Source organism: Cyanistes caeruleus, chromosome 18 (assembly GCF_971803275.1).
Source record: "Cyanistes caeruleus chromosome 18, bCyaCae1.hap1.1, whole genome shotgun sequence".
Taxonomy (NCBI): Eukaryota; Metazoa; Chordata; class Aves; order Passeriformes; family Paridae; genus Cyanistes; species Cyanistes caeruleus.
Genome location: NC_141718.1, coordinates 6,636,844 through 6,661,017, shown reverse-complemented (window position 1 = coordinate 6,661,017; position 24,174 = coordinate 6,636,844). Strand labels below are relative to the sequence as shown.

At 44.5% G+C, this 24,174-nt stretch overlaps 1 protein-coding gene and 1 long non-coding RNA gene across 44 annotated transcripts in view; one reads left to right on the top strand and one right to left on the bottom strand.

The window, feature by feature from the left end:
- FBRSL1 (fibrosin like 1) overlaps window positions 1-24,174 on the bottom strand; it is a 502,421-nt gene that overhangs the window by 70,262 nt on the left and 407,985 nt on the right. The gene's annotated exons all lie outside the window — the stretch shown is intronic.
- On the top strand, window positions 6,447-10,990 carry LOC111936501 (uncharacterized). The gene is made up of 2 exons (XR_002868201.2): window positions 6,447-6,723; window positions 7,172-10,990. It is a non-coding gene; the product is annotated as an uncharacterized LOC111936501 (long non-coding RNA).

The window sequence follows — 24,174 nt, the reverse complement described above, 5'->3', positions numbered from 1 at the left end:
GAATTTCTGTGGCTTTTAGCTTATCTCTAAAACAATTTGGAAGTGCTGACTGGCATATAGGACGAGGAAATACACAAAAAATAAAGAAAAATAGCCAGAATGGATGAAGGTATGTTATCATAAACATAGCCTAGCTTAGTGCAAAACAAATATATGTATCTGTTCTTGAGTATAACCTTCCTAGGATTTTATTGTTCTTTTTCCTTTGCTAAAACAATACCAGATACACCTTGACAAATCTGGCATCCTGCAGCCAATCCATCAGCCTCTCTACATTGAGCAGACCGCAGAAAATGGAATTTTGCTTTCCCATTTGCCTCCTGGTCTCACTGCTGCTGCTCCCCATGAACACACTCGTGAGCCCTTCCCCTGTGCCTGGGCTGGTGCGGGCTCCTGGCCTCGGAGCAGATGGCTGGTGGAGCTGGGACTGCTGCTTCCTCAGCACCTCCAGTCACACCTGGGTGTCTCCTGCCCAGCTCTGCAAGAACACAAAGCAAAAGGTGCAGCAGTTCTACACACAGTGAGACAAAGCCACTTTTTAAGCTCATTTAAAATACCTATTTGACTAGGTATTTCTCAAAATAGGCACTTGTAAGCACAAGCTAAATAAGAACAGCAAAAAATAATCTAAGGCACCTAAGGAGTTTGGATTTTTAGTTTTTTCCCCAAACAGGTCTGTTGCAACTTTATCATTTTGCACAACACAGTTTTGTGCAAGACCATAAGCACAATTCTACCAGTCTAAGCTCCCCTCTAGCACAACCAAGGAAACATTTAGTTTTCGACATCCAGCCCAAAGCTTTCAGGTCCCAAGACTTACTGCTGTATGCAAGTAATGCAAAGAAGTCAATCCCTGTACCTCTGCCTTAATCTCTAGACACGTAATTCCAGAGCCCCAAGTCCTCCTCCAGCAACAGAGAGCAGCCTGAAGCATGTTCTGAGCTGGGTACTCACAAAGAACCACTGTGGGTTTTGTTGTCTTTATTATGAATACTTCAGGGCAATGACCACCTTTAATTTGTGCCTTCCATAACATCAAACATGATATTAAAACCTCAGAAATAGTTGTGCTTGTGCATGATATCCTGAAGGCTTTTTTTCTCTAAACCACTTCCAGCATGTACAGACAAAAGAAATAATGTCATCCTGCCTCCAACACTCCCAGCCATCAGAGGCAACATTAACCATAACTTTGCCTCTGTTCTACAAGAGTGTTTCAGTGCATTACAAATAAGCACCTTATTCAAAGCTCTCTCCCCAGTTTATTTCACTCCAAAAAAGGAGACAGATGGTAGAAGACAGAGGGTTTTACAGTAAGAGGGGTTGGATTTTTTTTTTTTTGCCTCTTCATTTGTTCCCTGTGCTGTTTCTTATCCTTGGGGACCTGGAGTTTCTTTTGATAGCACTGTGCTGCCTAATAAACACGCATACAAGCACAGTCACGAGTATACATCTATCACCAAAGAGCCCTTCTTGTCTCCACTCCCCACAAAGTTGATTAATGATTACGTGTTTAACACATACATTATACATGGGAGGGGGAGAAGAAGAGGGTAAATCCAAGCCCCTGTATACATTTACATATATTTACATACTCACATATAAAAAGCAGAGGAAAGCAAAAGAGGGTTATTCCCATTGGGACAAAAATCCATTTTGGTAAGCATACCTCCTAGCTCCCATTTTTAAAAACACAAAGGCAAAGGAAAGGCTCTACCTGGTCTAAGGAAGAAACCAAAGCTTGAGCAAGAAGCCTTGCTTGGTTCCTGCCGTTCAATCCCGACACTGATAACTGTGTTATCAGCAGTTGCATTACTTATGGTTTGCAAATGGATTGAACAGCTGCAACCCAGTTTGAGAGAAAGAGGTTTAAGTTCTAAGGGTGCTCCTGGTTTGTATTGTAAATTCATACAGCTAAAATCCCAGTTCATCTAGCAATAGATTAGGTAAGTAATTCAATTAAATGGCACCATTATGTACAAAGGAAAAGAAGTCTGTCCTGTCAGATCAGTCAATACCTAGAGGTACTGGGAGCGTTCAATGGACTCAACATGGGATGACTACAGATCAACCACAAAGCCAGGCCTGACCCTTAGCACAGACAGAAGAAAGGTACAACATGGCAAACTTCCTTCTCCATCCTTCCAGGCAGAGCCAATCCTTGGACCTGGACAGCTGCCCATGTAAAATAAAGCTGCCTGAAGGCTGCTTTAATCATGCTGACTGCAAGTGGTCTCAAGCAATTGTTCCAGCAGCTGGGGGAGCAGTGCCATGGTAAAGGACTCCCCTGACAAAGTCCCTTCTGGCAGCTGGGACAAAGCTGGCACTGAAATGGCTATTGTGGCTCTCTGCTCTCCAAAGTGTCCCTGTGCAGAGTTAATCTTCCAGCCACCCACTCTGCTGGTTTTCAGACATCTTTGCAAGGTTCAGCTTTAATAGGGGGCTCTTGTGGCACACCAGTGCATTAACCTCTGCTGAACTGATCCATCCCAGCTTCCTGCTCACCCCAGCTCCACCAGTTGCAGCCACAGCACAAGTTCTGGTGAAGATGAGGTGAGAGCAGTGGCCACTGACAATGTTTTTAAAACATATTTGCCTAGTATCAATCCTAAAGAGTGGAAGGGATAAACTGAGGAATGAAATGTTAGGAAAGAAAGCTGTCCATACAGAGGGCTGCTACAGTCCTAAGGCTATGGCAGCTGGCCAGACAGAAAGCTCAACTACTTAGAAGGCCTAAATAAGGAACTCTATTTTTATTCACTTCTTTTTCACCCTGTAACCTTTTGACTCTGAATCATGACCACTGACTCTATGACTTTACACTTTCTATTACACTAAGGCTCAGGGTTGGCACGAAAGAAGTCACATTCTCCCCACCTGCTCATCCCTTACTTCAAATATAAACATTTTATTTAGCTGTACAAGAGTGGGTGAGATTTGTCTTGAGTTTTTCAAACAGAAAAATGCACAACTGTTCAGAAAGTCCCAGCTAAGGCACTCCATTGAAATTTAGATAATTGCCAGCATTCATTGACTCATCTGTATCCCTTCCTTTGCTTCCTGATCTCTCCAAATCTTTGAAGACCAGATTCTGTCAATACACTTCACCAGGCCACAAACTGAAGTGGATATAGACAATTGCCACAAACACATCCTAACATAAATCTGCAGCAGCCACTGTAAAGTATTCAGTTCTTCTCTGCAGAAGTGAAGGAGCCCAGGGTGGAACTGGAATCATAATTCATGGCAGCAAATCCTTCTGGTGTGCAAGGCCACCACGTATCAACACCAGCTGTAGGGCCAGGGCCTGCATCAGCTTGGCACATGTGTTTTCATGGGCCCGTTTTATCACTGTCTCATATAAACCCAAGCATCTTTCTTTTGCATTGCTACTGCAGCATTTTGTGGTGGATATTTCACATCTACCTGGGCTACAGCCAGGAGATCCAGTCTTTGTAACAGGGAAGTAATTAATAAAGAAATACAGCTCTATCAAAGCACTCTTTGTTCATCTCCACTAGTACAAGCATATACTTGATCTCAGCCAGTGCTTATCTGTTTCCCAAAACCATTTTCACACAAGGGAAAGAAAAGCATGGTAAAATAGAAAAAATACAAAGCTATCCTTCCCCAGTCTAGAGGGGGTAAGCCATATCTGGCTTGTCTGAGTTCATTTCTAGGTGGCCTCTGAGCCAGAGTCAGACATCTGAGATGACAGGTAAGAATTTAGACATTTTGATTCTGAGACAGGAAAAATGATCACATTAAAGGTGTCATGGCTCAAGTGTTTCTTCTACCCCTCCTTGGCAGACAGAGGTCAGAGTGCTGTGTTCCAAAGGCAGCAGTGGCTCATGCCATGAGCATGGGTTATAGTCACAAACACGAGTTAAGGGACCTATGGCTGAACATCCTGCCTGCTTCATTAGCTTGCCTATGTATGAGGTTTGAAAAGCGCTATAATCACATTCATTTTTATCTTCCCTGCTTCTAGATTTCAAGCTCTTTTACTTCAAACTGACACTTACTCTGGAGACTGTTCAACAATGTATGGCTGAAGCCTCAAGACTCTCTGCTGTCTCCCAAGGCAAACCTCTTGCACAACTCTGGCAGTAGAAAAATGACTCAACTTGCAGACTCTGGGGACTTTGGGGCTGAAGAAATGACAAACCATGCATGAAAACACTGTGATCGCTCTTTGCACCTTTTAAAGCGGGGAGATACCACAGAACAAAAACCAAACAGCTGATGAGAGACTCACTGGAGAGTATGCAGGACAAAGAAAGTACCACAGCTACTAAACAAGTACCAGCACTCCTGCACCTGGCCAGAAGACAAGGTTACACCTCCAGCCCAAATGAAATGACATTTTTAAATCAAAGAGATTTTGATCTTAAGGCACAGATGTGATGAAAATAAGAGTCATGACTTGAAGATCTCCAAATATTGTTTGAAACAAAGATTTTGCTCTCTAGAGTAACTTTAGGGAGCTGGTATCCTTGTTGTACCATCTTGCCAAAACATAAAAGCCATATAAAACTGCAGGTGGGATAAGGGCCATCTTCACCCTACTGTTGGGTAGGTAGCCAGGAGTGATGCCCCACAATAACCACACCTAAGAAATGTTTCAAGAGGCAATGGTGAAAAGAAGGGCATGAGAGAGCAAAAGAGGTACGTCAAGCTGATGCAGAGAAAATGGGGTTATCATATTCAGGGTTTGGGTTTATTTCACATTGTACACAGAGAGAGGCTTTTGAGTTCACATTAAACACAAAGAAGTGATCCTTCAGAGGTTTGGGATCTTGCCTTGGAGGGAGTGATGCAGGTGAGCACATGGTGACCAGGAGCAGCTCATTCAACCCTTCCCTGGTGCCTGAGCCAGAGCTTTGGAGGGAATGCCAGCAACTGCACAGGAATAACATGTTGTGCTGCCAGTGTGGCTGCACCTCTGCTCCCTTCAGCCATGCAAACCAGAGCCCCAGAGACTGCTGCAGAGACCCTCCTCACCACACAAAGTGAATGCATGAGAACATGGGCAGGGAAAAAAACGAAGTGTCTCACGAGACAGGAGGGGCAGGAGCTCCCCTGCTGTTAGTGCCTTGGGTGGGCAGTGAATCCAGTGCTCTGCACCAGAATGAAATGAAGCCAAACTAGTAAGAAACAAGGAGCATACAATGGAGCACTGCTGCTGAGATATCCAAGAGACCAAGCAAGGTTTAAAGCTCACAGATTAGAGCACAGTACAACACGACAGAGTCGGCAAGGTACTCCACTGCGGAAGTGACTCAAACCTTGACATTTTGACTTTGAAATTCCTGTTCAAATATGAGTTTCTCTACAGCTACAGAAGCAATGAAAAAATTTCATAGCCACAGCTCAGAAGATCCAGATCTGCAGCACAGAATCCTTTCTTTCCCCACCACATAGGTACAGAACCTAGTGTGGTGAAATCCTGGTCCGCCACTTAGGCTTTCATGTGTAACTAGAACGCAGGGAGTAATAAAAACACCTACCCCTGAAATTGCAATCTTGAAAAAAACCATTGCCCTTGGTACTGCAGATACCCCTGTAATAATCTCCACCATAAATTGAAAATGTTACCCTTGCACCAGGAAGTGCTGGAAATATTTAGTGCTACTGTTATCAACCTGGGCTTAGTTTCATTAGCAGTCCAGACATGTGGCAATGAAGAACCCATTCAATTCTCTATCTCTGCTAGTGGTACACTTCATGGGCTCATGGAAAGCACACATAAACCCGTTATCTCTGACAGGAATGGACACATGTGTGCATGTCCCAGATTTGCAAATTGCACTGCAGCGAATGCAGCCTTCATGTCACTCAACTGCATAGCTTAGAATTTTACATTTTAATTTTTTTGATGTCTGGGGAGATTAAAATGAGAACTGGCAGCATGTGCAAGGGATACTGCACTTTGAATGCCTTATCTGTAGTGATTCAGGCTTCCTGGAGCTCCAGATGAAGCAGGTTTTTCACCATGGAAGAAACCACATTACATTGCTCCCTAGGAAGTGAAACAAAACAATAAAGGACGGTTAATCTCTTCTCTAATTCTGCTCTGTGGGACAACTCCTTCAGCAAGCAGCGCCTGGCTGTATCTACCTGGGAGGGGGTCATTTTACTTCGGCTTCCTCTTCTGCTTCCCTCTGTCCCTGGGAGCGCTCTGTCTCCCTGCTGCATCTTTCAATGGCTTTATCAGAGCTTGCACCAACTCAAGCGTGAGAAGTAGCTCTGGGCCCAGCAGGGAGAGGTGGGGGAGTGTGTCTGTGTGTGCCGCGGGGCGGTGGGGGGAGCGAGGGGAAGACGAGGGAGGAAATGTTATTCTGTCCTTTGTCTTTTCAACAATTTCTTTTTAATGCAACTTGCAGAGCAGCATATAATTAGGGGTCTTGCAGAGCAGGCTTAAACTCAGGAGTAACCCTTCTAACGACCTCAGCAACGGATAATCAGGTGCGCGGCTGTGGGGCGCAGCACGGCTCCCCACCCGCCGCGCCGCTCGGCCTCATAATTAGAAGCCTCCACACTCCGCTGCATAAAGGCAGATTGCAAGGACAGCGTGAAGCCCTTGTTTGAAGCTGGGGGCACAAAGATTGCAGTGCCTCTGATGGATGGAGACAAAGACTCCGATACTGGAACGCTTCCAGCAGCCTCCGAATACTCGCTGCGTTTCTGATGGACATTTTCAGGATTTCTTAGAGCGGCAAGGTTTATTCTCCCACTCTCCCTGCCACCCTCCCCCCGCCTCAGAATTCCTCCACAGCTCCCTAAGCCAGGGATGTGGATGTGCCACTGTATGTGCACATGTCTCCAGAGATGCTTCCATGGTTGTACTATGAGAAAAAGGCATTGCCCCTTTCCTCCATCTATTTTTATTACTTCTCGTTCCTGAGTGGGAGAAACATGGTGACACTTTAAAAATGCTCAGAACATGGGGCTCCATCCAACCCCTCCAGAAATTCCCAAGCTAGAATGGTGTTTTAGTTAAGTTCACACTTATTTGAAACTGTGGTAGCAAAGTGCTATGTTTAAGTTGTAGCTGATGTTAGTGTAATTCCCCTCAACACTTCAGCGTGAATAAAACAAGATCCCCTTCTTAAAATCACATCTCTCTTTGCTGATCACTACTTGCTTTTCTCTATTTACATAACTTCAGGCACAGGACTAAATGAAAACTGACACTGCAGTGTATCCTAGCTACAGGAAGGAAAGAGGAGGAGGAAGAAAAGGATTGAGGACAGGACCTCTGGGTGAGAAGAATGTGAGTGAGGGGAGTGACAGTCTGTGTCATGTAGCCTGTTATAAAACAGTCACTGACTTCTATTTTACCCCAATTTCACCACCTTTTTGCATCTTCTGAGCTGCTGCCATGGCTTGTTTGTGGGTTCCTCTGCACCTGACCCTCCCCAGCAACCCTGGGAGCTTCTCATCCCACTGCAGCCACAGCAAAGGGAACGGGAGAAAACCAAACAGCTCTGGCAACTTGAACACAGCACAGCAACAGACTGACAAAAAGCAGCAAAGCCAAAAGTGCCTGAATAAAAAAACTGAGGAAAAAAACCCCATTACAGCAAATCAGAAACTGTGAATTGCCAGAGAAGCTCCCTTGGAAAGAGCAGAAAAGGCAGGTTCAGGGAAGAGCAATATCCATAAAGTGACACAGTGCCAATGGGTTTTTTTCCCCCTATTTATAATGACAAGTTAACAGGGGCTGGAATAGAACAAAACATGGAAGATTTTCATAGGAAGAATCAGGACACTGTGCCAAGGATGGCTGCCCTGAACTCAAGTTATCCGTGAACTCACATTTGTAGGCACTTAAAACCTAGCAAAATCATTAACAAGCTAATAAGAACCACCAGCAAAAGGAACATAACCTGGATTCACTAATGTGTTTCATTCTGAATGATGAAAGGGCAGAAGCATCCAGACACTGGGTTGCTGCAGCTAAAAAAAAAAACCAAACTAGCAAAAGATGCTGTGATATGCTTGTCTACTACCCTACCTTTTCCATACCAGTACATACCAGTTTTGATGCTGCTACATCAAAATGGTCTCCAGTCTGTCTGTCTTGTGCTCTCCCCACTGTTCAGAAAGCACAGTAATTTCATAAGTTCTACAACATCCTCCAGAAAAATGGACTGGAACAAACATTGTACAGCTCAGCTCAGGAATTTCCTTTGTCCCTCTGCACAGACCCATTGAACCACTCAGCTCCATGACCAGCCCACTGTTGTTTGGAAATCAGCAGCTTCGAGGGAGCAAGGCAACCTCAGGGTGTGGGATCTGCAAGGACATCTCTCGACTCATGACTGCTTCTCATTCACCAGGGTTTGAGGAGATACAATATGGGTAGTCCTGATTTGGCAGTCCATGCCAGCCTTGAACTCTGTAGTGGTTTTGCTTTGGTTGGAAGCATACAGGGACAAACCTGTTTATACCTTCCCTGTGAAATGATCTTACAAGCTTCAGATGCTTTTATGCTGGTTGTATCACATATTTCAGTGAAGAGGAGCATGGTTTCATCACATGGCAGATCCGCTCTACTTTTTCCACAGCAAGACGCGTAGTCACCTGAACAAATCTTTTCTCCAGATCTTTCTGGGGAACTGATGATGAATACACATTTGGGGAACTACAAAGAGGTAAGCTGTAAAGAGCTTTTGAATGTTTACAAGCTGATCCAGATCTGTGACACTCAGAAACTACGTAAATCCACCTTCACTTCTTTCAGCTTCCCATCCAACACCCTTGCTACAAACAGTTTGCATAAACTACTTCATAAATCTTAAAATTACTTAAGAAAGCACCTCTGCCAGCACCTTTGTCCCAGCCCAGTTCACACTCCCTGCAGCTCGGTTCCCACAAGGACATGCACTAAATCCCATCAAAGCAGTGGGAGAGCCTGGCCTGGCCATGGAGCGCACAGTCCATCTTGGCACGGTCAGAAGAAAGGCTCCTGCCCCTGGAGGGAGAGCAATCCTCTCCTAAGCCCTGGCTTGTGGTCTCCCAGCCTCTCTGAACAGCAGGCCTTGACTCATGTGCCTGTGCTGCCAGCAGTGAAGCCATGCAGACAGAGCTGGCACAGCTCCTGATGACCTTGGAGATGCGGCTCCTCGGCTCAGGCGGAAATGTACGAGATCAGACAAGGAGGAGAACAGAAAGGGAACAAGAGATTCCAGAGGGCTCCTCTGCCTCTGAGACTTGTTACTGTTGACTCCTTTAGTGTGATTAACTCCTTGACATCCTCCTTCTGTGACAAGTGGGGGAGGACAGACTGAACTTGGTGATTAATTTATCAGTGAACTGCCTCCTTCCCTTTCAAACCTCGCCCCCACTGATGATCTTTATGATTTAGTACAACCTCACGAGAGGGTTTACAGCCTGATAAAGGTTTGGCAGTTGTCACTTCAGCACTGAAAAACTCCATTTGGGACATTGTGTGTTCCTCCAACAGACCTGGTGGTAATAGAGTTTGCAAGCTTCAGCCCACCCCACAAGCTCTGTGTGAGGAAAAGAAATCCTCTCCTCCTCAACCTCTTGCTCAAATGACAGTAATTAGGGAATCTCATCACCAGACCTGGAGAGGGAGGGGACGTTCACAGTAATTGGAGACATTATATGAAGCCACACTGTGCTTATTAAAAAAAAGAGTAAAACCTCACACAGAAGAAAGCAGCCCCCTTCCCCCAAGCTGGCTGGCATTTCCTGAATAAACTGCCTTTTTACAGGCACATCGTGTGCTTTTTAATACTGGAGACTACTGGAAGGACTCCTGCAGCCCGATTAAGTGTAATGCAGTGTAAAAAAATAGGAAGGAGGGGGAAAACCCTTGGAAAGGCAATCGAAGTGAAAAATCTATCAACAGCACGGGGGCTGCAGTAGAGCCAGGAGTCCTGTTCTGAACATGCTCCGACTTCCCAGTCGTTTGCTCTGCCGGACACTCCGGGGACCCCAGCACAGCAAACTACAATTTCTAGTAAATATATCCCAGGGACACAATTAGTTTTTCAGCTGGGGGCATGATAAATTGGTCATGCATAATTCAAGGCCAGCACAGGCTGAGTATAAACTGCTCGGTGGCAGCTTCCAGCTCCCTGACAGGAGAATGCAAATGCGCTGCTGGCGCGGGGGCTGCCGGACCCGCTGCTGGCTGCACCTCCTGCCTGCTCCCCTGCCCAAAGACCGCTCCAGCCCTTCCTCCTGCACATCTCTGGGTGATTTTAACTTCACAGCGGTGTATCCATCACTGTCCCGTGGCCTTGTGGGACCCAATGCACATTGTTATCACAACAAATACCGCTCTCCGCTCGATCTACTCTGTTTTTTCCATATGCAGACACAAGAGAATGGTTTTGGCACAAAAAGAGGCTGAGGGACTGTGTGGTCTATTGTCAGCATTAGATGGCCTGGGGCAAGTAATTTCCAATCTGTTTCAGCGTTCCCATCTACACAATGGAGATAATTCCAACCACGCAACTGCAGAGTTAGCAAGACACGCTTGGTTTGGAGTCTGATAAAGGTCTGAGAGGTGGCTGAGGATGTGCAGCCTGCCCAAACAACAGTGTCAAGCTCTCTGAGTTATTTTAGGTATCTAAATAAATACATCTGCCTGCTCAAAGCAGGAGAACAAGAGAACTTGCTGCTTCACGGAAGCCGGCCTAGTGATACATGAAGTGACAATTCCAAGGAAACTTGGAGAGGCCTTCAAAACGATGCTCTCAAGTTTCTCAGTGCATTCCAGTACACACTGGAAAATTCTGCTAGAAAAACCATTACACATATATTCAGATATAGCTGTTTAACTGAAGGCTGACACACACGTTTCACCAGCTGCAGTTATGCTTTCTACCAAAATCACAAAACCACTTCTCTGGATCCATTGCCATTTTCTGGCATTTTAAGTCCAGTTTGTGGGAAATATTCTCAAAAAACAGGGCTGAAATGGAACGAATAAAGAAATATTTTGTTAAAATTCTGGCTGTCTATCTACAGATACAAAAGCCCCTTAATTTCATGGTCAGTTCCACATACCCAAATAGGTGAGGTAGATCCGCCCAACAGTGAAAATAATCCAGATCTGTCTGTTTATTTTAACAGAAATATTCTTTGGGTTTTTTTTCTGAGCATGACTCTCTTGCATAGAGCTTGGTTTTCCTTGAATGAAACAAAATAAAATCCAAGCAGGGATACAGAGGGTACAAATCTAGGGAGCACAGATGTTAACCATGGTTAAGACTGAACATCCACTTCAGTCACACAATTTACCAGTAGTCAAAGTCAACCCTATTATTGAGTCCTGGAAAAAAACCAAACAGTAATAGCAAGGATACTTTTTTCGTTCCAATTTAGTTTTGAACGATTACTTCTTATCCAAGGAGTCAGGACCCTCTTGGCAAGACCACCACAGAGGAAATCTCAAAGCTCAGTTCACTGCAACCCTGCTTTGAAAGGGCCAATGCCCTCTGTCACCCTCAGATGATGCTCTCCCAGCTCTTGTGACCAAGCAACATGCCACTTTCTGACTTCCTTTGTGGAGAAGGTAAGTCTAATGTAGCTAAACATTTCACTCAGTTTTTCTCTTCCTAACTAAACTAGTGTGCACCTGTGTGCACATAGACACACATAATTACCTGAAAAGCTGTTACAAAAGTAAGAAGGCCAGACTAAATTTCATTTTGGACTAGATTAACTAAATTAGTGCTTCAGAAATAAAATCATATTTTAACCAAACTTGCAGAGTTTTGTATGATCCAGCAAGTCTGTCTTGTGTGGGCACTTTCATCCCAGAAAGAGATCCTTCAGTGACAAACCATTTATGAGGCTGAATTACAGGGATGAGGGTGATGGAGCTCCTGGAGGCTGAGACATCTGCAGGACTGAATCTGAAGACTGGATTTTGGTCCCAGAAGGTTTTTTAGTCACAAAGAATATGAAGCTCTGACAGTTTCTGATGCTTGCCAGAAGACTTTTGAGGAGCTGGTGAGTGCAACAGCAACAACTTCAACAACAATCTCAAGTGATGCCAAACTGAATTCTGGGCTGGAGCATAAGCCATTACAGAGCAGGAGCTGAGGGTGAACTGAAGGATCAAATCACTCAATCGTGGTAAGAATAACACTTCCTCCAAGACACCAAACCCCTTACTTTCCCAATTAAACAAAAAAATATACAAACATTTTAAAATTTCAATAGTGTTTCAAAGGTCAGCTCTGTTCACATCAGCCCACAGGGATTACATTAAAAAAAACCTCCACTATGAACAGAAACTTTTACTTAGTGAAAACAGCAGGGACAAAATAGTGCTAATGAGGATTATTCTTTTTATGCACATTGGTAGGCTTTTTATCTTCACACATGAAAGTCTGCTCCATTGAGACCAAATTTCCTGGCACACATGGCACACTAATTCTTGTCCCAGCTATAAGGGCTGTCCACCTCACAGCAACTCACAGAAGCATAGAATGGTTTGGGTTGGAAGGGACTTGAAAGCCCATTGAGTTCCAACCCCTTTGCCATGAGCAGGGACATCTTCCACTGGACCACACTGTTCAAAGCCCCACCCAGCCTGGCCTTGAACACTTAATTCCACCTGTGGAAAAAATCTGTGCTCTCAGCTGGGCAAGGTCAAAAAGGGGAGCAAGGAGGAAACTTTGAGATGCAAACACAACACTTCTCTGGGATAAGCACTGCAGAAGACTATCCATAAATACGGTGATGTGTGGAGAAGAAACACCTGTGCAGTCACCATCCTGCAGACAGAATTCTGCATTTCATTTACACTGCTCATATCTACAACACACAGTAAGCAGAGCCTCCCAGGCTTTTACAAGACTAGAAAATTAAAACTGCAGTTTGGTCCGAAATACTAAAAAACCCTTGATAGTTTCATGGAGCCAAGAGCCTCTGAGAGAGGCTGAACCAGCAATTCCTTCCTGAGTTTCCAATGGAAAAAGATTAGAAGAACATTACATATAATATACCCATATGCTTTGTTTTGCTTGCTTTTTGTTTTGCCTTTTAAGAAACTTCCCCTCCAGAATATTAAAAGTAACAAATTTTAAAATTTTTTTAACAAACACTAACCTCAGATCATTAGCCAACCTGGCAACAGACCAGAGAAAATTTATAGCCGACGTGCAACATCAGCTTTCATCCAGAAATGCTAATTTCAGTAAAATGAATAGTGTGTGGGCTTTTCATACTGCTTTGCATTTGGCTCCTCACAGCCCTGTTTAAAGCCTGGGAACCGGCCATATAGTTAAACTGCACAGATGTTCAACAATCTGTACTTGTGTTAATTACCCTAATGTGAGCAGAAACTCAACAGATCCCTGCTAATGAAGGAGAAAGTTTTCCAGTGTGACTACCGTATGTTTCATTGTCACTGTATTACCAAGCTTCTCCCCCTCCTTCCCCTGCCCCCCCAGCTCCCATTCTCTCCAGCTCCTTTGCATTCACATCACCCTCCTACCTCAGCATGCATGAATTGGACCAACTAATGACTGTGTATTCGCAACATGGCAGACACCATTAGGCTGATCGGAGGTGCGGCTGCTGAATTTTAACAGGCAATTTTAAACAAGGTAAGAAAACAGATTCATCACGCTCCCGATTCTCTCATCCCCACCCATCTGCCATTCTTCTGCCCTTGCCACAGCTCAGAAACACTCCTGAAGTGCAAACACACTTCCCCCTCCATAAAACACGGCGGCGTAGAAAGCAATGCAAATAGATGTTGCTGGGCAATTACTGGGGATGGGAGAGCAGAGCTGGGCGCATCTGGGAGGACAGGCTAACGAGGAACTCGGGATGGGGAAGGCTGGGAGCTCAGGATGGGGAAGGCTGGGAGCTCGGGAGGAGGAAGGCTGGGAGCTCAGGAGGAGGAAGGCTGGGAGCTCAGGATGGGGAAGGCTGGGAGCTCAGGAGGAGGAAGGCTGGGAGCTCAGGAGGAGGAAGGCTGGGAGCTCGGGATGGGGAAGGCTGGGAGTTTTGGAGGAGGAAGGCTGGGAGCTCAGGATGGGGAAGGCTGGGAGCTCGGGATGGGGAAGGCTGGGAGCTCGGGATGGGGAAGGCTGGGAGCTCAGGAGGAGGAAGGCTGGGAGCTCGGGAGGAGGAAGGCTGGGAGCTCGGGATGGGGAAGGCTGGGAGCTCGGGAGGAGGAAGGCTGGGAGCTCAGGAGGAGGAAGGCTGGGAGCTCAGGATGGGGAAGGCTGGGAGCTCAGGAGGAGGAAGGCTGGGAGCTCAGGAGGAGGAAGGCTGGGAGCTCAGGAGGAGGAAGGCTGGGAGCTCGGGAGGAGGAAGGCTGGGAGCTCAGGAGGAGGAAGGCTGGGAGCAGCACACTCTGCCTCGGTGGGCACAGGCAGCAGAACGGGCTGTGGCTGAGCCTGGCGGCTGCTCCTCTGTTAAGGAGTGAGAGCTGCTGGGTTTCTCTGCAGGAGCAGCAAGGAGAACGTTCAGCTGCACACAGGAGGTAAGACAGGGTTCTACAGGGCACCATGGGAAGGGTAAGGCAACGCTCAAGTGATCAGTGCTGCCAGTAGCAATGAGCCAATACTGCTGTGCAACTTAACCCAGCATTAAAACATACTCGACCTCCGAAGAACTGCCTTTCCCACTGAGGATCTCACTTTCTCTTCCAGCGTCTGTCTGCTCCGCTCCCTGCTGCCAATCATCACCTCCAGCCACTTCTCTCAAAGCGATCTGCTCAGCAAACAGCAGGCAAAGGGGGCTGGGGAAGGGCAACTGACTTGCCCCAGTAAGCCCCAGGTGACCTCTGAATGATAGCAGCCCTGGCCTGAGCCAGAGTTCACATCTCCCAGGTGCCACCACTTCACAGTCAGGCCAGTTTGCACCAGCAAACTGTATTACAATGACCCTCATGGGAACAAATGTACTCGCCGTGCTTGACCTGACTGGCAGACTCCCACCACAGAGGAAGGAGGGGAGGCAGCCAACTATGCTCATTTATTAGATCCACCCTGCTAGGTCAGCCTCTGCTGTTCACAGAGCCAACAACTGCAAACTCAGAGATGGGGCAGGAGCTGCCATCCAGAGAACTCAGCGCGTTTCACCCGCAGCGTTCCACCCCTCCGCTCAGGACTGGGCACTCGCTGCCAGCTCTCTGCCCGACAAAGCTCGAGTTCCCTCTCAAAAACCTTGTTCTTCATGAATTGAGGAGAGATGGAGAAGAAACATCGCACAAAAAGGTGGGGAGGGGATCCAGCATAACCCAGAAAGAGTTGAAAATTATTTAGAGAGCACTTGGCTCTTTTCTCCTACCTCTTCATCATTAGCACTGGAAGCAACACAGCTGTCTAATGGCAACTTCAGACACCCATGGGCCAGCAAAGCGACATTTTCCACACTTAAATAACACTGAGCTGATTTAATTACTGCACTTAATAGTAACAAAAGATGTCTCAATTTAATCTTCAAATGGCCCTCCAAGATCAAAACACAGCTGGCTGGATAACAAGATGGCCTAGGCCAGCAAACAAGTAGGTCCAATTTGTTCAAGAGCCGCATCCACTCCTGGGTATGAAAGGCCAAGGAACACTTGTGCATCGAACGAATCAAAGGAAGCAACGCTCCCATCGCCCCCTCCCTCCCTCCCCGCCCGACTTTTGTTATAGAGAGCAAAAATAAAAAGGCAGCTGATTCATGGGTAAAGAAATGCAACATGATAACAGAACAAATGGTGATGTTTGGGAGAGAAAGAAAAGAAGTAAGAACCAAGATTTAACAGGTTTTGCTTTTATAATCCTTCAAAATGATTAGGAATGAATGAATGAGATTAAAATCACATGGAGACAAAGGAAGGTCTCTAACTCTTTTGTTTTTCTTTCCATACTGGACAGAAGGAGATGGATCATTAAGGAAAGCCCTCAAGATGCAGCTAAGTGAGAACAACACATTCTTTTTTGGGCAAGAAAAGTAGGGAAAAATTAACCATTTACTTCTAATGTTCTCTAATTGTACATACTGGGGTGTGATTGTTACTTATTGCAAACTATTCTAAGAAATGTCCCTCTCTTTAGCAGCTTTCAGCCAATATACTCCAGCTGACACAACAGCCAGGCCTCTCCAGACAACTTCAAGAAATTTTCAAGCTTTTTCACGTTCCATTACAGCTAAACATGGAAAAGTCACAGCCAATCTTTCTGCCACTGCAACATTTCTGCGATCCCCGGTGGCAGGGAAGTCTAAAGAAGCTCTTGTGATATACCTGGGATGTAGCTTCCCAACTACTGAGAGCAACACGAGTGACACACAGCTCACGTTTCAGACCTATTTTTTCTAGCACTAATTAAAAACAAGTTTGCTATAAACCAGGTTGTTGAGCTTTGTGGAGTTACTCTGCATGAACAACAGTCTGCTCTGCTGAAAGCTTAGGAAGTTTTCTCTAGTAATTGTTCCTTAACTTTTTCCTCTTGATGGAGAACTAGGATGAGGCAACTAAAGTGTGCCGATTTTCTTGGGCACCCTAGATCATGGTTCTGGGGAATATGGTTTCTTTGAGGTTTGTTTTTCATTAAATACAGAGCCCATTTCACCAACAGCAGTTGTTAAGCAACAGATGATGTCACTGGCCACTGCACCATGAGTGGGGAAGACAGGGGACACAGGGAAATTCCCTCCAACTCTGGTAACTCACCGTCCTCTCCCTGGACTGTGACATGACAGAGGAAGATAATGTCCATGTTCACAATAATCAGAGCCAGACAAACCACTGATTTGCTCAAATACCCTGGCAGGGATGAGACATCTGACCAGAGTTACTGTAATGGGAGGGGCTGGGAGGGGTCCTGTGGCTCTGCCTCCTCCTCAGCAGGGCTCAATCTACGTTCAAGTGGGTTTTAAAGGGCCCTGGTTATCTGAGTCTGCATGCAAATTTCTGACTAATTCCCTCATTGTTTATTGAAGTACCTTTCTTTCCCAGTGACTTTGACCCTGGATAGACCTGTATTTTCAAAACCCCATTATTTTGCAATAAACTGCTAAAGAAATACTCATTGCTTCAATTTACAGCCTCCCTACTGATCTGTGCTCAAGTTCAGGGACTGAACCTTCATACTTTAAACTAGCTGGGTTCAGACATCTGAATGGCAAGTAAGAATAAAATTTCTCATCTCTCTGCCCAATTGGTTTCACTTAAGCATGACTGAACCTCATCTTAAAGCCACTTTCCCAATCAAAGTTCTAGATCAGTAACAAGAGTCTCGAGGAGGCACTCGCCGCAGAAACTCGAGCAAGTGCATGTTTCCAGTTTGCATGTTTGTTTAAGTAAGTGACAAAGATGGAGGGACCAAAAGCAATTCCCTTAACTAGAATTCACAAGTGCAACCAAGTAGAAAATCTCCCGCCTGCCTGTGAGGAGGGAGTCAGACTTTCTCAAAGGCTGAAAGACGGCTCTGCTCAATGCCCGGCAGTGCGTACAAAGCGCCAAGTGTGGAATCCTGACCCCGCTGAAGTCAGCGGCAAAATTCCCATAGATTTCCTCAGGGCCAGGATGTTCAAACCTGTTCAGACAATTCATAAACCACCATTTCAAGGGCACACCTTTGCGTGAGATTCCCAAGGGCCTTTTGAGTTTTGACTTAAATGCCTGGATTATTTTTACAATTCCAGTTATGGGTTCTTTGTTCGAAGGGAGTTAAGCAATACAAAGAACACAGCGAGAGAACAATGAAGGTATTACCATGCATGATTTGTCTTTAAAAAAATTCTTTTTCTTTTCATGAAGTTATAGATCCAATTTCAGTCTTTATTATCACTTTGCCATGTGAGAAAGTGGTTCTTAATTTTAATAAAGGAAGGGAGCTTCATATTTCAACAAGAGCTCAAACGCTTCCTGCAATACAGGAGGTGGAAAGCTCTTTTGCTAACAGTTACTGCAGGCCAGATTTAGGGAGGGAAAGGGAAATAATCTGCCCACACCAAGTAAATAAACCCTGTCTAGGACATACCTAACAGTGGGCAGTAGCCCAAAGACATCTTGTCCGATGAGATCATTTCTGCCCCCTCCATTTTAAGGGAAATTAAGAGCTTGCTCTGCCAAGCACATATTAACATTTCACTTATCACTAAACTTGGGGTCCAAGCAAGTACATATGCTACTGCAGTCTGTGGTGCACGACTGGACTGATAAAAATCTTTCCACGATGTTAACCCATCTGGAGAAAGAACCATGTATGCAGCTTTCACTAAGATTACTAGATAATTATCTTCCTCAAATCTACTTTGTCCTTAGAAAGGAGTCTGCAGTATATCTTAGGAGATTCTCCTCTAAAACTTAACTGTATTCTATTTCATGTGAAGAATGACAAGTTTAACCCAATTCACAAAAGTGCCCCAATTCACAAAGGCTTGTGTAGTTTATCTTTGAAAAAATGCTACTAGTGGGCCACCAGTCCACAGCATCCTACTGGAGCAATTTTAAATCAGAAACGCTAGTTGGGTTTGGCCAGCCAAACCTTCAGAGCTATTGCAGTTTGAAATGTACTATGGAAATTTCTTTTTCCCCAAACATGACCAACAGCCCTATTATTTTACAGCCTTTCCCATCAGACCCTGTTTACATTAGCACTGGAGACACAGTACCAAAATCCATCTTTAAATATGGTCCTCACTGGTAAAAAGTAAATATAGCTTTGCAAAATTGTTTTTTAATTTTGTTCCATCTCTGTTCTGGCAAAGGAAATTAAGCCAGTTGTAAACTCAGTACAGAGAATCTGGTTTAAACACAGCCCACTCTGGAAGCGAAATGAAAATGTGATGCAACATACATTACTTAGATGATCTGTGACCCAGCTTGGGCTGTGACCAAAATACCTGACTTGGGCTGCAGTTACACACTCATCCAAACGAACAGGACTGTGGACAGTGCCAGTACTCTCATTTTCCACTCAAAAACCTCGAGATGTACAGCCAGCTGAGGTGTCCTGCCCATCAAGGGCATGCTGGAGGAGCACACAGCACGGGGGGGGTGACCTGGTCACTGGGACAGGCCACCTGGGTGCTTTACATGCTGCATCAGCACAGAGGGGCAATATGTGATTTGTTGCACGTGTTACTCATTGTTATTAATTCCACACTCTGCATATCTGTACAAGGGGAAAAAAAATAACCCTAAGAAATTGAGAGCCATGTAGGGAACGCAGTCCTGTTGATAGAGGACTAACAAGAAAGTCAGTAAGACACCTCCAAGCAGACTTCAAGCCAGAGCCAAAGAGAGGAATGGAGAAAAAGCAGCAGCAACTAGCATTTTTATCTGCCAACTTGCTCGCACACAACTCCCAGCAAAGGGATTTAGCTATGATAAAGAGGGCTGCAAGATACCGAAGTGAGATATGGTGGTTTTGTGATTCTTTTCAGGTAGCTGAGTACAAAATCCCTGCCCCTTTTTCTTCTGGGGCCATTCATCTTCCCCAGGTGATGGAAAGCCAATCTCCCAGCGGGTGGGCCTGCTCTTGCAGACCTTAATGCTTAATTGCCACAAATCAATTCCAGCCTTGATGCTCAGGCTGCTGCTACCCCATCCCCGTTTCCACCCCTTTCTCCTCACACTGATTGCAGTCCAGGATCCTCTAACTCAATCCATCTTTGGACACAGCACCCAAGAAAAGCAAATCTACAGCTCCAGACACTGCTGGCTGTGGCCAGTGCTGTGAGCTGACCTTACACAAGAACAGCCTCAAAAAAAACTTCAGCTGTGTCCCTGTGCACGTGTGCACACACACATGCCTTCTATTTTATTTTTTTGTTCAACTGGAATTAATCAGGAATGATAAACACTGTTTGTTTCCTGAAAGCAGCAGTGGGGGGATGAAATATGCCTCTTAAGCTTATCAGCTTCAGCACCACTGAAGAGAAAGCTGGCTTCTAAGCCCAGGGATAATGGGCTGTCCTTTCAGGAAGGTATCAGAGGTCTCAGGAGAGGGACACAGCACAATGGTGTGACCTTCAGCTAATAAAGCCCACCCTAGAGTCCAAAGAAGCTTGGGGAATATTGACAAAAGTTCATATTTACAACAGCCTGGACCCTTTCCAGATACCATTACCAGTCTAGAGAGCTGCAGCCTCTGTATGTACACTCACACAGGCTTTTATTCTGCCTCCTCCTTTCTTTCTTTGTTCCCATGCTGGCAAAAAAAAAAAAAATTAGTCAGAAAATGGCAATTCTTCTGCTAAGGAGGCTCCACCAGCATCCTTCTTAAGGGAGTTACTTAAAATTTTAGTTTCAACCCTATCCTCTACTTGAAGGAGACTGAAGGCCTCTTGCAAGGATTCTTGGTGCATCATTGTGTTCATCAGGAAGAAAGCATATGTGTTTTTGTGGAAAATCTGCTGATTTATTTATAATTCTTTAAACAAAAAGGCAGACAACATATTGTAAAATGAGAATGTTGCTGAGTTTTTCTTCAAATAGGCACTGGCAATCAATGCAACCCATCAGAAATACACACCCAAAGCATTTTCAGGCAGAAACTGATCCCCCCCAGTCTGCGTTGTGGTTGGCAAAATGACATTTGGCCCTTAACTAGTATGCACAGGCATGACTGGAATACAAATAAAAATAATATTTTAAAAATTGTTCATATGGTGAAAAAAGCCAATTTCAAAACATAAAAACTGTTTGAAGCTGGAGTTTCATTTTTCTGCCTCCAAAAATAGTTCCAAAACAAATATATAAAAATAAAGGTTTGGAGGAAATCTGTTTTCAAGGGTAATTTCACTGAAATCAATATTAAATCTCAAAACACTTAATGGAAATAACATCTTCAGTGACAGAACTATTTTGACTGTACTTTCCAGTCCAGCTATATGCCAGTCTGCCATTTTTATTTATCTGCTTCATAATTAATCTTTGCCATCCTGAAACTAATCCTGCTGGGGATCAAAAGGGATCCAAAAACTCAAAGAGGTTAAACTTATCCCAATAACATCTTTTAAAAGATGCCTCTGTATCATGGTGGTCTCGTTTACCATGCCAGCATTTGACAGGCAGGAAGAAGGCTGAACAAACCTCTATGAAGACCACACATTTCTCACTTTTGCAGCTTTTTTTTTCCAGTGAAGAACAAGTTTCCACCAAGTGCTACAGTTACATCAGCTACGCAGGCTCACATGCAATTTTCCAATTTCCTAGAGTTTTGGCCCAAGCAGGCATTCTACCCTTTCTCCTTAATCCCATCCAAGCATATTTGCTGTCAGGAGAGTTCAGGTGATTGATTGCAGCCTGTCTGAATCCAAAGTAGCCAAATTAGCCATTAATGTTGTGCTTAATGTGCTCACACAAACAAGGTCATTGGTTGCATCGAGACTAATAGAAGATGACACACACTGGGACTGCACAGCCCAGGGGACTGCAAACAGGATGAAAAAGTCTTTGGTTTATGGCCACTACCTCAAAATCAAGCCTGATGCTACAGGCATCCTATCTGTGCTCAGCAGTCCAGCTGGGATCCACTCACAGCACAAACCCAGGGCAGGAGCACTCGGTTCTCCATCACCTCAGAGGTGCTATTGGCTCCACTGCAGACCCATTCTGATCCCTGTCAAGGTAAACCATCCTTCCTCCTGGATGTTCCCCCAAACACTGCTCCAAATTACAGTCATCCTCCCTCTTCAGGTAACAAAAATCAGCGAGCTAACAAAATCAAACAGCAGCAAGCAACACTGAACTCAGGAAGTGGTGTAACATAGCTGAAGAAAAATAGAAAGACTTAATAGTGCCACAAAAAAGGTGAAGCCATGTTCTTCTTGGAAAAATACCAGCTAATTCATCTGTGGGGAAAAACTCCTCAGGAGAAGTTGGAAAAGTGAAAGGCATTGGGTTCCTCCAGCAGGAATCTGGAGCTCTGTTTGGAAAGCTGGAGCCCAGCAGGCAAAATACCCATTACCAGCCCAGCTGAGGGCATGGAGACACAGAGAAGACTGCTCAAGCAAAGTAAAACACTATTTTCTATGAATAAGAGAAGGTGCATGATAACATGATAACATGAAACACTTGGAATCAGCCTCAATTTCTCTACACACTATTTCAAGGATGAGAGATGATGTCTCCTGGCTGCCTCCAGGGCCCTCACTAAGGGCTTTTCATTGCCTAAACCTCTACACCAGCACTGTTTTATTAACAATAACAGTGAGTTCCTATTGAGAAGCTCCAGAAACAACTATGTCTGGTAGCAATTTTATACCTGTTTTCCATGGCAGAACCCCCTGGCTCTCAGGAAACCATGGGATATTAAGTGTATCCCAGAGAAACAGGCAGATCCAGGACACGTCTTCTGCTGCGGTGGATGGGCAACTGCTCTGAACTGCTGTCCTCTCTACTTACAAACCACAAACACTCAGAAAATGCCTTTTAGGTTGCAATTTTAATAATGAATATTGGAGTTATAAAGCTGAAAAAGCAAGCTCCATTCTGAGAGGGTATAACAATCCTACCTGTGGCTGTTGCCAGCATGCTCTCCTGCACCCTACCTTGGAGCACAAAAATGCCAAGCATAAATGGCCTGCTTGTGATGTTACATGATATGGCACAAGGCTTTGTCTCCCTTTAGTGATGAGGTGAAAGAAATAAAAATCAGGGCTTGAAACTGCATAGAATTAAGCCTTAATACCAGCCAAGCTGGAGACTGGATCTCAGAGGCATGTTTCGCTCTGAATTTCTCCTTGCTGCTGTGACATGCTCACACTGAAAATTTTCCCCTGAGCAACTGCCTGACTAAAATACAGCACACCCTTACCATAAAGCCCTTTGTTAAAACATCTTTGCCATAAAGCTGCAAAACCTTGGCTCCCAAGTACATTAAATCGTTATAAACCTGCCTTCGTTTTAACCGCGCAGTATTTCAAAACACAAAGCGCTTCTTCCGAGAGATAGCACTTTAATGAGGAGAGGGGTAAAATATATAAACCAAACCTCATTATAGCATAATTTCCAGGAGACAAGCATGCTGTTATAAAAGGAATCCATGGCAATAGCATTTCACATCGCTTGATGATTTAATACTTTTAAAAAGCCACTGCTACTTTCAGCCTTTGGTGGTGTTTTGTTTTGAACGTAACAGAAACAACCAAAATTATGGGTCCACTGTCAGCTATGTATTTTATATTCTGTAAATTGTTGCAAATGGTGGATTCAACTGTAAGGCATGCTCACAAAATATAAAAGAGTCAGTAAGAGACTGACTACGAGTTACTGTGTGTACTTTTTCCTTTAAACCTCTGCATTCTTGAAGGTTGTTGCTTTATGCAAGATGATGCAGCATGGACGTGGTAAATTACCCAAACCAGATCCAATTCCTACTGGATTGAAAGTACTTCTAATGATACAGTTTGCTCATGTGTTAACAATGAAGCCAAAGAAACCTATCACACTGCAAGAAAAATCTGGAGTATTAACAGACAAATGAAAGTAATGGATATAACGCCGTTTAATACCACCTGTCAGATAAATCAGGGTAACTGGCACATCAAAGGGACTGCAATTAGTTCCCAAAAATGAGAATACTCATTTTTCTTTAAATCTGAAACTTGATTGCTTTCTACAAAATGACAAGTGGATCAGCCTCCCCCAGCCAACGAGAAAAATGTTACTGGAGAAAACTGTTCTTCCTAAGAACAAATTATCTATCAAAGGAGCATCCTGAATTACACTTGTCTACAAGACTTTTAAACTTAATCTAATAAGAATTGCCATTATTGATTACAGTTCTTCCACATTAGTCTTCCAGTTGTACCTTCTGAAATGAAAGCTTAGCAATGATTAGGTATTTACTACAGTCAGTAGAGAAAAATAGTGAAAAATAAGATGACCATAAAGGCCTCCAAAGAAACAGTGTACCTATTTATTTGTTTTTGAGAGGAGGAAATAAAACAAGCAAAAAATCCCAACCCCCGCCCCCCAAATAATCCCATCCCAAACCCAACAACAAGCAAGGGGAGATGTAACTCATGGCAGCTTTGACTTAAAGCACATGTAACACTGATTGATGGATACTGAAAGCGGAGACACCTGTGTAAAATTAAACCCAACCAAGCACCAAAATTGGGACAGGTTTTTTTCTGTTTCTTGGTCCTACTTTAGAAAATTACGCAAGAAGGATCAGAATTTCAGGAAATGATCATTCTAGCTACTGTCACAGATCT